This window comes from Cyanistes caeruleus, chromosome 3 (assembly GCF_971803275.1).
Source record: "Cyanistes caeruleus chromosome 3, bCyaCae1.hap1.1, whole genome shotgun sequence".
NCBI lineage: Eukaryota > Metazoa > Chordata > Aves > Passeriformes > Paridae > Cyanistes > Cyanistes caeruleus.
In genome coordinates, this window is record NC_141703.1 from 89,982,350 (window position 1) to 89,993,705 (window position 11,356).

Consider the following 11,356-nt stretch of genomic DNA (forward strand, 5'->3'; position numbering starts at 1 on the left):
CAGACCAGAGTGTGACAGCGTCCTTGCCTGAGCTTGACTTGGGCACTGATGAACAGGTGAGTTGGGAGGGCAAACAAACCCTTTATCTGGATGATAGCTTAGCTGGGGGCAGGGGGTCACAGAGCCCAGCAGGTCAGCATGTCACCCTTTGCATCTGCAAGGACACAGACATTTACTGCTGGTGAAAGGACATGCATGAAATGCACAACATTGTTTTGTTTGGGGGTTGTCCCTGAAAGAGTAAATTTCAGCCTTAGAGCTTTGAAAATGGATAGGAAAATGCCATTGTGGAAAAATGTTCTTCAGTAATTCCTGGTGTTCCTGGCATCCCTAGTAAAAGTTAGTGTAGCACACGTGCGCAATATTGAGCAACGTCCTTTTTGCCAGCCAATGTTGCGTGGTTGCTCTAAAGCCTTGCTTTGCAAAAGCTATTTGTTGACTTGGGAGGGCAGCCTGTGGTTCCTCAGGAACCCTGTGATGGATGTAGGTGACCTAACAGATGCTCCTTGTGAGCAGGGTAACACTGAACAAATCTTGACCAAACTGGCATTTCATGGGAATGGGGTGGAATATGGATGGGGACCTGGATCTAGAAATCAGAGACCTTGCTTTTCCCTTAACAATAACCCTCTGCTTCAAACATGCTGGGTATTTCTTGAAGGCTGGGGTAAATTGTCCTTTTGGAGAAATCCTTTTCATCAGGTTAACGGGTCACTGCAAGCCTTGTACTTCCTTGGCAGAGGATCCCTCTGGGCCACTCAGGACAGCGCTTTGTTTCCCTGTGTATTCTCCTGCTCTCCCTCAGAGGGCCCTCAACTCAACCCCTGCTTATAAAACCTCCCCACAGGCACAGGGGGCCTGGTGAAAGCACTGGCTGAACCCAGCACTTTGTTTCTGTTGTGAGTAGCACTGCTGAAAGGGCCTTGCTGGAAGACTTTAAAACATCCCTTTGCTTTTTTATAAACAAACACCCCTTGTAATCTAAATCAGACCCGAGTGGTTTGCAGCAGTGGTTTTTATCTTCAAATAAACACTGCAGTGTGTTTTCCAAAGTTGGGTTCCCTACTTACTCTCTTCAGGTATTTGGAGTTAAATTGCATCTTTTTGTTTGTTTTTCTTTCTTTAAAGCAGTCCTGAGTCTTCTACTGAGAGATATAATCATAAAAGGCCTTGCAGAAAACCCCATGCAACTGGGCTCGTCAAAACACGTTTTGAAATGGTCCAGGAATGTCTGAAACTTTATGTTGGTCTTTCACAACTTGCAACCCCATCTGGCTGCCTTGCACTTTGAAAAACCTGTTCAGAGATGACCCTTTGCCATGGTTTGTAGGGAAAGCCCACACTGTGGTGCCTGGCCACGGCTCATCCCTAGCCCCACACACAGCCCTCCAAGAATCCTGCCTAGAAACACTTCGAAGTGCTTCTAGGAAAACAGATTTTGTTTGGTGTGTATATGGAGGGGAGAAGGATGGCCTTGGGAGGCAGAAACTACCCTTGACTGAAAGCTGACAGCAGGTGTGTTATTTTCATCCCTGTGCTCAGAGGTCCCTACAACTGTGGGCCATGAAGAAGAAAACCACTGTGCAGCATGTCCAGGAGTATCTTGTTTGCTTCCACATCTCTTGATGGAGGGCTGTGGGCATGTTACATTTAAACTTTGCGTATCTGCTTTGGTTTATTGCTGTAAATACCATCTGCATTAATAGTGGCTGGCAAAGCCCTGATGGGGTATATTCCTGCTCCCACTTCCAGCAGGGCATTGTGGCTAGTGAATTCCCCACAGGAAAGAGGGCAAAGGCAGGGCGTCTCCCAGGGCCAGCAGCATGTTCCTGCGGCAAGGAGGAGCCTGAGCTTGTGCTAGTTTACCTGCACCAGTTGCACATAAATGCCATTTGCACAGGAGGGGATTAGCAGGGCTTGTCTTCCACCAACAGCCTGGAAAAGGGCCTATGCAAGGAGAGAGGGGGTGTTACTGTAATTGCTGCTGATGCTGCAGGTGGCTGGCCCAAAAACAAGTTCTAAGAGCTGGCCTGGCTGCAGGTAAGGATGTCAAAAGGGTCCATCCACGCATGGTCCAAGGGAGGCTCCTGTGAGGTGCCTCCTTAGGATTGGGGAATGGCAGATGCCTTTGCCGTTATGTAGTTGAGTTTTTGTATTGAAAAGATCATTTCTCTTGGAGAAAGAGGTTCACCAGTGGTGCCTGCTTCTGCTCTGGGTTGTTACAGGAGCTTTGCTTCCACAGTCACAGATCTGCCCCTTCAAAGTGACTCCCTTTGAGAAGCATACTGAAAATGGGTGGCAAAAATGTCACTTCTGTGTCACACTGCCAGTTACCTAAGTTTTTGGGGATTCACATTATGAAATAAGATTGACCCCAGGGTAATTCCTCAAACCCAACGCCAGCTTCTGAACAAAGGATGTTCTGACAGAGAACACCTTCCAACATCATTTGTAGTCTCCTGGCAAAAGGAGAACACCAAGGGTGATCTATGCCAACCATCATGGGCTCTGAAGGTGGTTTCTGTACCAGGTGAGTGAGCAAGAAACATCCTCTTTAATGGCATTTTCTGAATGCCACTCCCTCTTCAGACAGCTTTTCAATAAATATGCCTTCTACACCATTCCACACATCAAAAGTGTCTAATGAGGGTGTCTCACATGATGCTTTTTAAACCATTATGGTGTTGTCCCCAGATTTCTGTGGCCAAAGGTGAAGCCTGATGATAATTTGACATGACAAAATGACACCCTGGTCTGACATGACTAAACAGCAACAGTGGTGTGACAAATGGCCTTTGGATAGAGCAGAACATATTTTGTCACATGTAAAGATAACACATGTTGCTTTTTCTATGGATAGGGATGTAGGAATATGGAAATAATCCTTTCACATTCATTAATGCACCAACAGATGAATCCTCCAGTGATGTCTGGGATAGGAGGTTGATGATCCAGCAAATCTTTAGGGTGATGGCTGGTTCATCACCAGCAGAAAGGCTTTTTGTCCTTCCACAGGCTCTGCAGACCAATTTATTTGGTTATAGTCTTGGTCCAGGCAAGCACAGGAGTTGTCCATGGGTCTGCAGTAACTTTGCTCATTCAGTGCATTCATCCCTGAAGTCCAGAGTAATAGCCTGGCAACAGAAAGGCTGGAATGACAGTTGAAAGGGCTGTTCCAGTCATTTTTTGCTACTGCTCCAGGTGCCAGCATAATGTATTTTCCCAAGCCTGCTTCCCAGAAACTTGGTCCATCCTTGGGTTTAACTAACCATTGCAGAAGCTGAGCTGCTGTTTCATGAGAAGACATCAATGCTGGCACTCCCAGCTACGGTGATAAAACATCCTCCCTTGCCTGTGTTTTCTCCTTGTCATAACGTGCCTGAACATCCCAGATCTGAGAGCTTTCCATGTGACTGTTGAGTTGTAGGCAGCAGCCCAGCCATTTCCTTCCCTCTTCTCTCCTTTCTTTTTACAGTAACAACCTTTTCATACTTGTAAGTCCTGTTACTTTTGTCATTAATTTTTCTTCAGAATTCTCCAGGGTGGAAAAAGCTGACAAATGTCTTGTCTTTACAATCTTTTATTCAGCAATAAGTGTCTTCTTCATGCAAATTTCATTGGCAAACATGTAGTCAAACTTTTTCAAAGGCATCCATTTTTTCAATTTCTTTTTAAGAAAAGAAAGGTGTGTTTCTTTTATTTTTAAAGCAGCTCATGATGAATGGGCTTTCAGAACCTTCAGAGAAACTGAGTTCACAACTTCAGGGCTGGTGTGTGTCATCCTATGAAGCCTGTGATTATAATCCCTTTAAAGGACAATAAGCAAAAAACTCTTGTGAGTTGTACAATATTTTCCCATCTCAGATTCTACATGTTGGGGTAAAGCAATCAGAAGTTGCTGCTTTGAATTTCTTAGTGGCAGCAAAGCAGTGAGCTTATTGATCAAAGTGCTTCACAGCTTAGTTAAAAATTCTTTACTAAAGGTCTGTGATTTTTCAGGTACATGTCCTTGACTCAAAATAGCTTTAAAGGCCATGGAAGATCTATCAGGTGACTTGTAAAATGTGGGCATATTTAGATCAGCATCCACCAAGGGTAAGGTGTACTTTGATGGTTGTTAAATTGGGTGTTGCACTTCAATGGAAAGCTTTATTGGAAATGGTAGTTCTGTTTCTGAAATTTGTTTGTCCCAGCTTTTACAGAGAATAAGAAACAAGCATTTCCTTGCATGCCAGGCTTGTTTCTCAGTTGTCATCTCTCCTGTTCCTGCTCTACTTTCCTTGGTTGGTTCAGCTGACAGGCTCCTGGCTTTTAACTTCCTAAGTTATTCTTGACATTATGGATGCCCAAACACAGATGGTGGTAACTTCCACTTCCTGGCTCTGTTTCTCATAACCCCTTCTGCCTTTGTCTCTGAAGTCTGCAGTGCTGTCCTTGTGAAAGCCAAGGCTTTGCACTGATTTAGCAGACTGCTTCAGCTTTTCAGCATTACTGGCTTATCTTTACTCCCATTTAGCTCCACACAGCACCTCCTTCCTGTGTTCTTGTTCTTCCTTCTGCACAAGGATTTTTCCATAGCCCCCTGGTAACCCTTTTCCCTTCCATTCCTCACAGAGCAGCCCCTTCTCTGGCAGCCAGCATAGACATCCACTATGCCTAGGAGCCCACTCTCATGGACATGCTTTTCTACAGGGCTTATTGGTGCAAGTCATTGGTGGCCTTTCCTTCTGTCCTCACATCTTAGTGCCTCCTCTTCTTCCTCCTAGTGACTCCAAAACCACCTCCCACAGCTGGCCCCCAGCACTCCACAGCTGTCCCCATGGGGACAGATAAGGACACAGACAGCTGGTCTCTGCCCCTGGATAGCCCATTCAGGATGGACGTGGGAACCTCCTCATTCAACACATTCCCACCAGCATCAGGAACTAATTTTGAGCGATGAACATCTCCCTCTGTGCCACATGGTTTTCAGCCTCAGCCTGAAGTCTTTGATTCTAAGGACTGCCATGAGCAAGAGGGCATTGTCTGTGAGGATCTGGAAACAGGGATGCACAGTCCTTACCTGGCAGCAGAGTGCTTAGTATCCAGGAAGACAAGTACCAGGCCCCTGCTGTGACATGGGAACACCTTTAAAGGAAGGCAGTGGCCTGTCTTTCCAGCTCTTAGATGGGAAAATACTTCAGATGTGGCAGCTAGAGCCAGAAACAAGAGATGCTTCTCTTGTGCACTGCATGTGCATTGTATCTGTATTAGTGGGGATTTGGGTTTGGTTTTGCTCTCTACTGTTAGAAAGAAAAACATCTTCACTGTGTCAGGTAGAAGAAAGAACGTGGTGAATAACTGAGATGAGATCATTATATGACTTCATGAGTAGTCATGAACTGCTACAATTGAAGGAAACTATCATTTACCACATGTTATTTAGCAGATGGGCACAGCTGAAACTCGGCTCCACTACAAACTTTATTGTTTCCCTGTCAAATCCTAAGAGGCTGAGATACCTCCCAGGAGACCACTAATCACTGCTGGCACTGGGTGTTGCTGGCAGCACCAAGTGAACCTTAAGCGCTTTGGTGGTTCAGATTAGCATCAAAAAGGCTGAATGCTTCCTCTGGGATCCAGCTCATGCTAAACATTTAATAAAAATCCTACATTAAGACTCAATATGAAAGGAAAGAGTGGGCAAGCTTACTGACTGCATCTGGAATGACCAGTCCCTTACCTAAAATTAGCTGAACTCCTGGTCTCCTGTGTCAGCACACACTAGAGCTTGGGCAGAGCCTGGCTGGTCCTTCAGGAGCTCGGACCTCTGCAGGTTTTTCTGAAATGTGGTACCAGGTATGGCCTTTCACTGAAGCACCATCTAACCTTGGAGGGCTTTTGTTACTCCCTCACCAAAAACAGGGACTGATGAAAACCAAGACTCAAACAGAAAATACAAGTGGAAAAAAACAAGAAGAAAACTGTGTGGTTCTTCTTCTGCTTCTCCCCATCCCACCTGCCCACCCTCCTACACTATTTTTTATAATTATGGTAAATAAAACCTGTCAACCTGTGGACAGCTCAGTCAAGGATGCCCGGTGCTCCCACCAGCAGAACCTGTACTTTGCCATAAAGTTATGATTCTGCCCAGTCACAACTCTGTAAGAGGGATTTGCTGACATTTAATGAAAGCTGTGCATGTGCTCCTGCCCCATGTGGGAGAGAGAATGATCCACCAAGTTTCTCTCTCCCCTTTGTGCTGGTTTTGGCTGGGGTAGAGTTAAGTTTCTTCACAGTGACTGGTATGGGGCTGTATTTTGAATTTGTGCTGTCCACGGGGTTGATAATATGGAGATGTTATTGCTGAGCAGATCTTACACAGAACCAAGGCTTTTCCTGCTTTTCATGCTGCCAGGCTGGGGGGTCCTGGGGGGTTGGGAGGAGATACAGCCAGGACAGGTGACCCCAACTGACCAAAGGGATATTGAAGACCCTATGACATCATGCTCTGTATGCAAAGTGGAGGGAAGAAAGAGGAATGGGGGGGACATTTGAAGTGATGATCCTAACTGTTTGGAAAGGATCTCATCAAAGATGAGGCCATTTGTGTCTGAGTCCCAGGACCAAATCTGTGTGAACACCCCCTTGTTTGTCAGAGCCAGAGAGCTTCTTGGTGCCTCCTCCACCAGACAGCTCGGTCACAGCCTCACTTGATTCCCACACACTGTGGCACAGGATCATCCTGCTGCTTTCTCAGAAGCTCTACCCTGGCTCCCTTTTCCTTGCCACAGTACCTAATTCATAACCTCATGTTTTCCCCTTGATGCCATCCCCCCAAAAAACAATAATTAGGAAGCATGTGGGAAACCAGCTTACAAAAGGTTGTCAGCCTCTCTCCCACATCCGACAGACTGACTGAGGGTTTTCTCCATCCAGCTGGTCCCCATCCAGCATTGCCACTGGCAGGATGCAAAAAGTCTTCACACAGAGAGTTTCTAACACCCCACAGATTGGCTTCATGGACGGAGCAAGAAAGGATTAGGGAGAGTTGAAGCAGACCAGCCTTTCTTCCAGTGGTGAGCACCACCTCCACTTTTACAGGGAGCTGCCAAATGGCATCTTGAAGGAGGTCATGTCTCAGGCCCAAGCCCTCTGTGACTTTCTGACCTGGACCCCTGTCAGGTGATTCTGGGATTAGCCTAACTTTGCATAAGAGACAGGCAGGATGAGCAGGGTGTTGCTAACAAACCAGTTTTCACTGGTGGGAGTGAGCTGCAGTTCTAAGCATGGTGGAAGCCACACTGATCTTCCTGCCCTAGACAAGTTCAAAGTGCTGTAGCTTCTGCTACAAGGAGATGTGGGTCACATGCCACTTTTCTTCATGTGGTGCTTTTCTTCCACCATATTCTTGATCCCCCTGGTTTTCCCCACTCTTTCCTATTTCTTTTTCCACCTAGATCACTCCTAAGATCTTGGCTTGTCCGTCTAGCAACAGTGGGGTCCACATCAACCATACAAAGATCATCTTTCTGAGAGACTGCTTCAAATCTGGAAAGGATGCAGAACCTTGTACTACAAAGGAAGGTTTTTTAACTTGCCCTGGATGGAGAGGCACTAACTGGGCTCAAAATTTTCGATGGCACAATTTTCTTAAAGCACAGAGCCATGGAAAATTTGCATTAAAGAGAATGTGACCCAATTCATACTCATGTCCTCAGCTGCACCTAACTACTCCTGGCAGAGATTTCATCATCTGAATGGACAGTCTTCCAGGATGTACTGGGAGGAACAGAGTGAGCAGTGGGAACCTCCCCGAGGGCAGTTCTTTGTGTAAGAATAGTCCACACATGTTCCCAGTTGCCCTATCAAGGTAAGTGGTTGTAATGGGGAACTTCTGTTAAGGGGAATGAACAGGAGGTTAGAAGAGATTGTTTGGTAGGTGTCAGAAAGACAACAGGATGATGTGGGAACAGCAAAAGATTGTTCAAGCCCTCAGAAATTTCAGGAAAGTAGAAAAAAGTCCAAGGCCCTGCTGCTGAGATCTGGAGAACAGAAACTCCTGAAGGTTGAAGTGGCTGATGTTCACTGAGAAGCTTCACTGTGTGGGGCACTTAGCCCTGGTTCTCTGATGGCTGCCTGTCCTGTGCCCAACCTCATGGCCTGGAAATGGTCTGGGAAAGGCAGGATGGCTTTTAGGATCCTTCAAAATGGGTGAAACTTAAACAATTTACATGCAAGGGACCATGGACTAGGTGGGTATGTGAAAAGAAAATAATCAGTTGTTCAAACTCCCAAATAGGAAACTTTGTAAGAGGAAAACATGAAGAAGTTCCCTTTTAGGAGTGAATCGGACAAAACCTGTATTTCCTAAGTGTGGCTACATGGTTTTTTGGGGGGAGCTGTTACAACTGCTGGCTGCCACATGCTGAGAAAGGAGAGAGTGCCTGGAAGAGAGAAGGGTGGTGCTTCATGCTAATGGCAACATTACCCGTTCTACAGCGGGGACTCACAGCAGACTATGTAGATCAGGAAAGCCCAAGAGGGAGCGCCGTGTGCAAGCCTGTGTGTACCTGACTGCCTCATCAAACGAGGCCCAGCACGGATCTCTCTCTACAGGCTCATTTGCAACGTGTGAAAAGAAAACTGTATTTGCATAGATAATTTAATTCTGGGACACATCTGTGGAGATCGCCTGCAGGCCACAGTCAAGTCCCATGAGAGTTTCTAAGTGTGCTGGATGATAATTTCCCAGCAGAGGATGCGTCCATCCAGCACACCCTGTCTCCCTTTAAGAGTCATCATCATGGGTAGAGACAGTGGAGCTGAGCAGTGACAATGCACTTGAGCAAAGTCAGGACAATCACGGGCAGTCATATATGAATTTGGCTTTTCCAAGACACTAACTTTCCCCAAGATGAAGCAAAAACCAAATGCAATTCATCCTAAAGAGAACTTGGACAAATTCAGTCTTGAAATTTGACTGCAATATGAGTTGCTTAAGAAGTTTAAGCAGGTGACCAAAAGCTGCAGTTAAAGTAGAGGGTATTTTTGATTTAAAGTAGAGGGTATTTTTGATGGTCCTGTGTGACACCCTGGTTGGGTGTGAACCCCTGAGGATGGACAAAGCATAAGTGTTAAATGGGCTAAAACCCTGAGCCAGACTCCAGAAGAGAAGTGTTATTGCTAATGACTGGCAAGAAGGAGGGAGGAGGGTCTCAATCCACAAAAATCAGCTCCAAGCCCCCTTTTTTCAACAGTAAACTTGAAACTTCAAGTATCCAACCATTGTGTGTCTTGGAGCAAATGACATGGGCCAGACCTCCAAAATGAGCTGCTGTGTCCCAGGTGATCACAACTCCCACAAGGGATCCAGCAGCTGTGACATGTAAGTAGCTCCATGCAGGATGAACAAGGTGCTAAGGATGAAGAGCCAGAGCAGCAGTGAAGAGGCATGAGCAGTGGCTTATCCTTCTTATAAGGCAGTATTGTGATGGATACTGAACCCCTCCAGGTAGCTCTGCAATCCAGCTCTTCAACAGGCTGTTTAAAAAGAGCAAGGACTGAGAAAAGACACAGAAGACAGATGGAGAAAACTGCATCCTGCCTCCCCTGGCAGTTTCAAATGAGTTCAGCTTTTGCTTTCCCTTCCTAGGACCCAGCCTCAGGCTCAGCCACACTGCTGCTGGGCTCCAGTTATTCTGTGGCATGGGGTGGTGTGCTCCCAGCTCAGGGTTACTGACCACACTTTAAGCACAGCAGGCCTTGTCCCTGCAGAGTTTGTAACACAACTCACCTTAACTGTGGGCTTTCTGCCCTCACTTGTGCCTTTCCAGACCTCCATTCCTTCCTCCTCAGCAGCACAAATCCTTCTTTGGTGCATACCTGTAGTGCAGCAGGCACTTTCCTGCCTCCAGACGAAACACCCAGGCATTTTTCCTGGACTCCCCAGTATCCTGGCTGCAACTGCATGTTCTCTGAACAAGGTTCTCACATACCAAGTGACACCAAGAAGGATGTCCCAGCTCTTGTAGGGCTGCAGAGCTCACTGGGATGAGGTTGTGGTCCCACGATGCATATCCATGTGTCTGTAGCAGTTGCCAAGGAAATGCCCACACCCCCAGAGCCCTGGTTATTTATTTTTTTGGAGAGCAAAACTCCAGAGCAAAACTGAAGCACGCACAAAGCAACCATTTCTCATTATCACAGTTTACAAAGTGCTTAGTAATAAGCATGAGTCAGTGGGGCAACAGGAGTGCTCTCTGCTAGCTTTGGGAGGAAACAGAAATAACTCCTGTTCACTCCCGTTCCTGTGTGAACAGTCAGGGTCTCACTCCTCTCCCCTCACTTCCTGCTGAGAGATGTTTCTACTTATGGTCCTGGTTTTATGGAGGTGGAGACAAGAGCCTGTGTGTTTTAAAAGAGATCAGAATTCCAGAAATACTGAAATATGGGGACCTTCATTACAGCCACTGTGAGCTGCAGATAATCAGCACCTCTGCAAATTGGAGGGCTGCTTTCAGTGCCAAAAATTCAGAATTAATCCATGGGTCTCCATCTTTTAAATTGCTAGACTTTGGTCTCCTAAGGCTTTCCAAGAGGCTTTTCCATTCTCCTTTGTGCATGGCAGTAATAAGGCTCTTACCTCTTTCACCTGCTCTGGATGTGACCCTTGGCCCCACTGAGCCTTCACTGCCCAGGCTAGAAAACACTTTCTGGAGGGTGATGTTGGACTCCCTGGGCAAGGTATGTGCCTCTGTTTCATGTCAGAGGAGGATGGAGAAGGGAGTGGAGGGGTCCCGTGGCAGCTTCTCTGGGACATCAGTCAAATCTAGTAAAGGGGAGTGAGAGCTGCTGCCAGAACCAGAGGCTGCAAACTGGATGCTTTTACCAGGCTTGGGAAGTAACAGGTCACCATTTGTTTCCAAAAGTGTTGTGCAAACCTCTCCACTCCCATTCAGACCACAGCTGCCCTGGTCCATGGCTCTGCAGGTCTGGGAATGGACAGGAGTGAAAAATTAGTGCTGTTCATGCCCAGGCCTAGCAGAGCTGGGTAAATGAGGTAAACAGAATGGTGTAAAGTGAGAAAACCTGCACAGCCTTACACCTGTCTACAAACAACACTTTCCAGCAGCACCTGGCACTTTGCTGCAGGCTGGGAGAGAAACTATGGTGCTGGAGCGGAACTTTTGGCTTTCAGATCTGGGGAAAAATCCCAATACAATGGAGTAGATGTCTTGAGGGGAGAGAGCACGAAGTTGATGAGAGTGAGCTGCAGGACCGTGGGAGGCAAGACAGGGAAACGTCAGCACGGGGATGCTGAGAGTGACGGTGGGTCTGTCCACAAGACACCGAGCGCTGCTCACACAAACATACC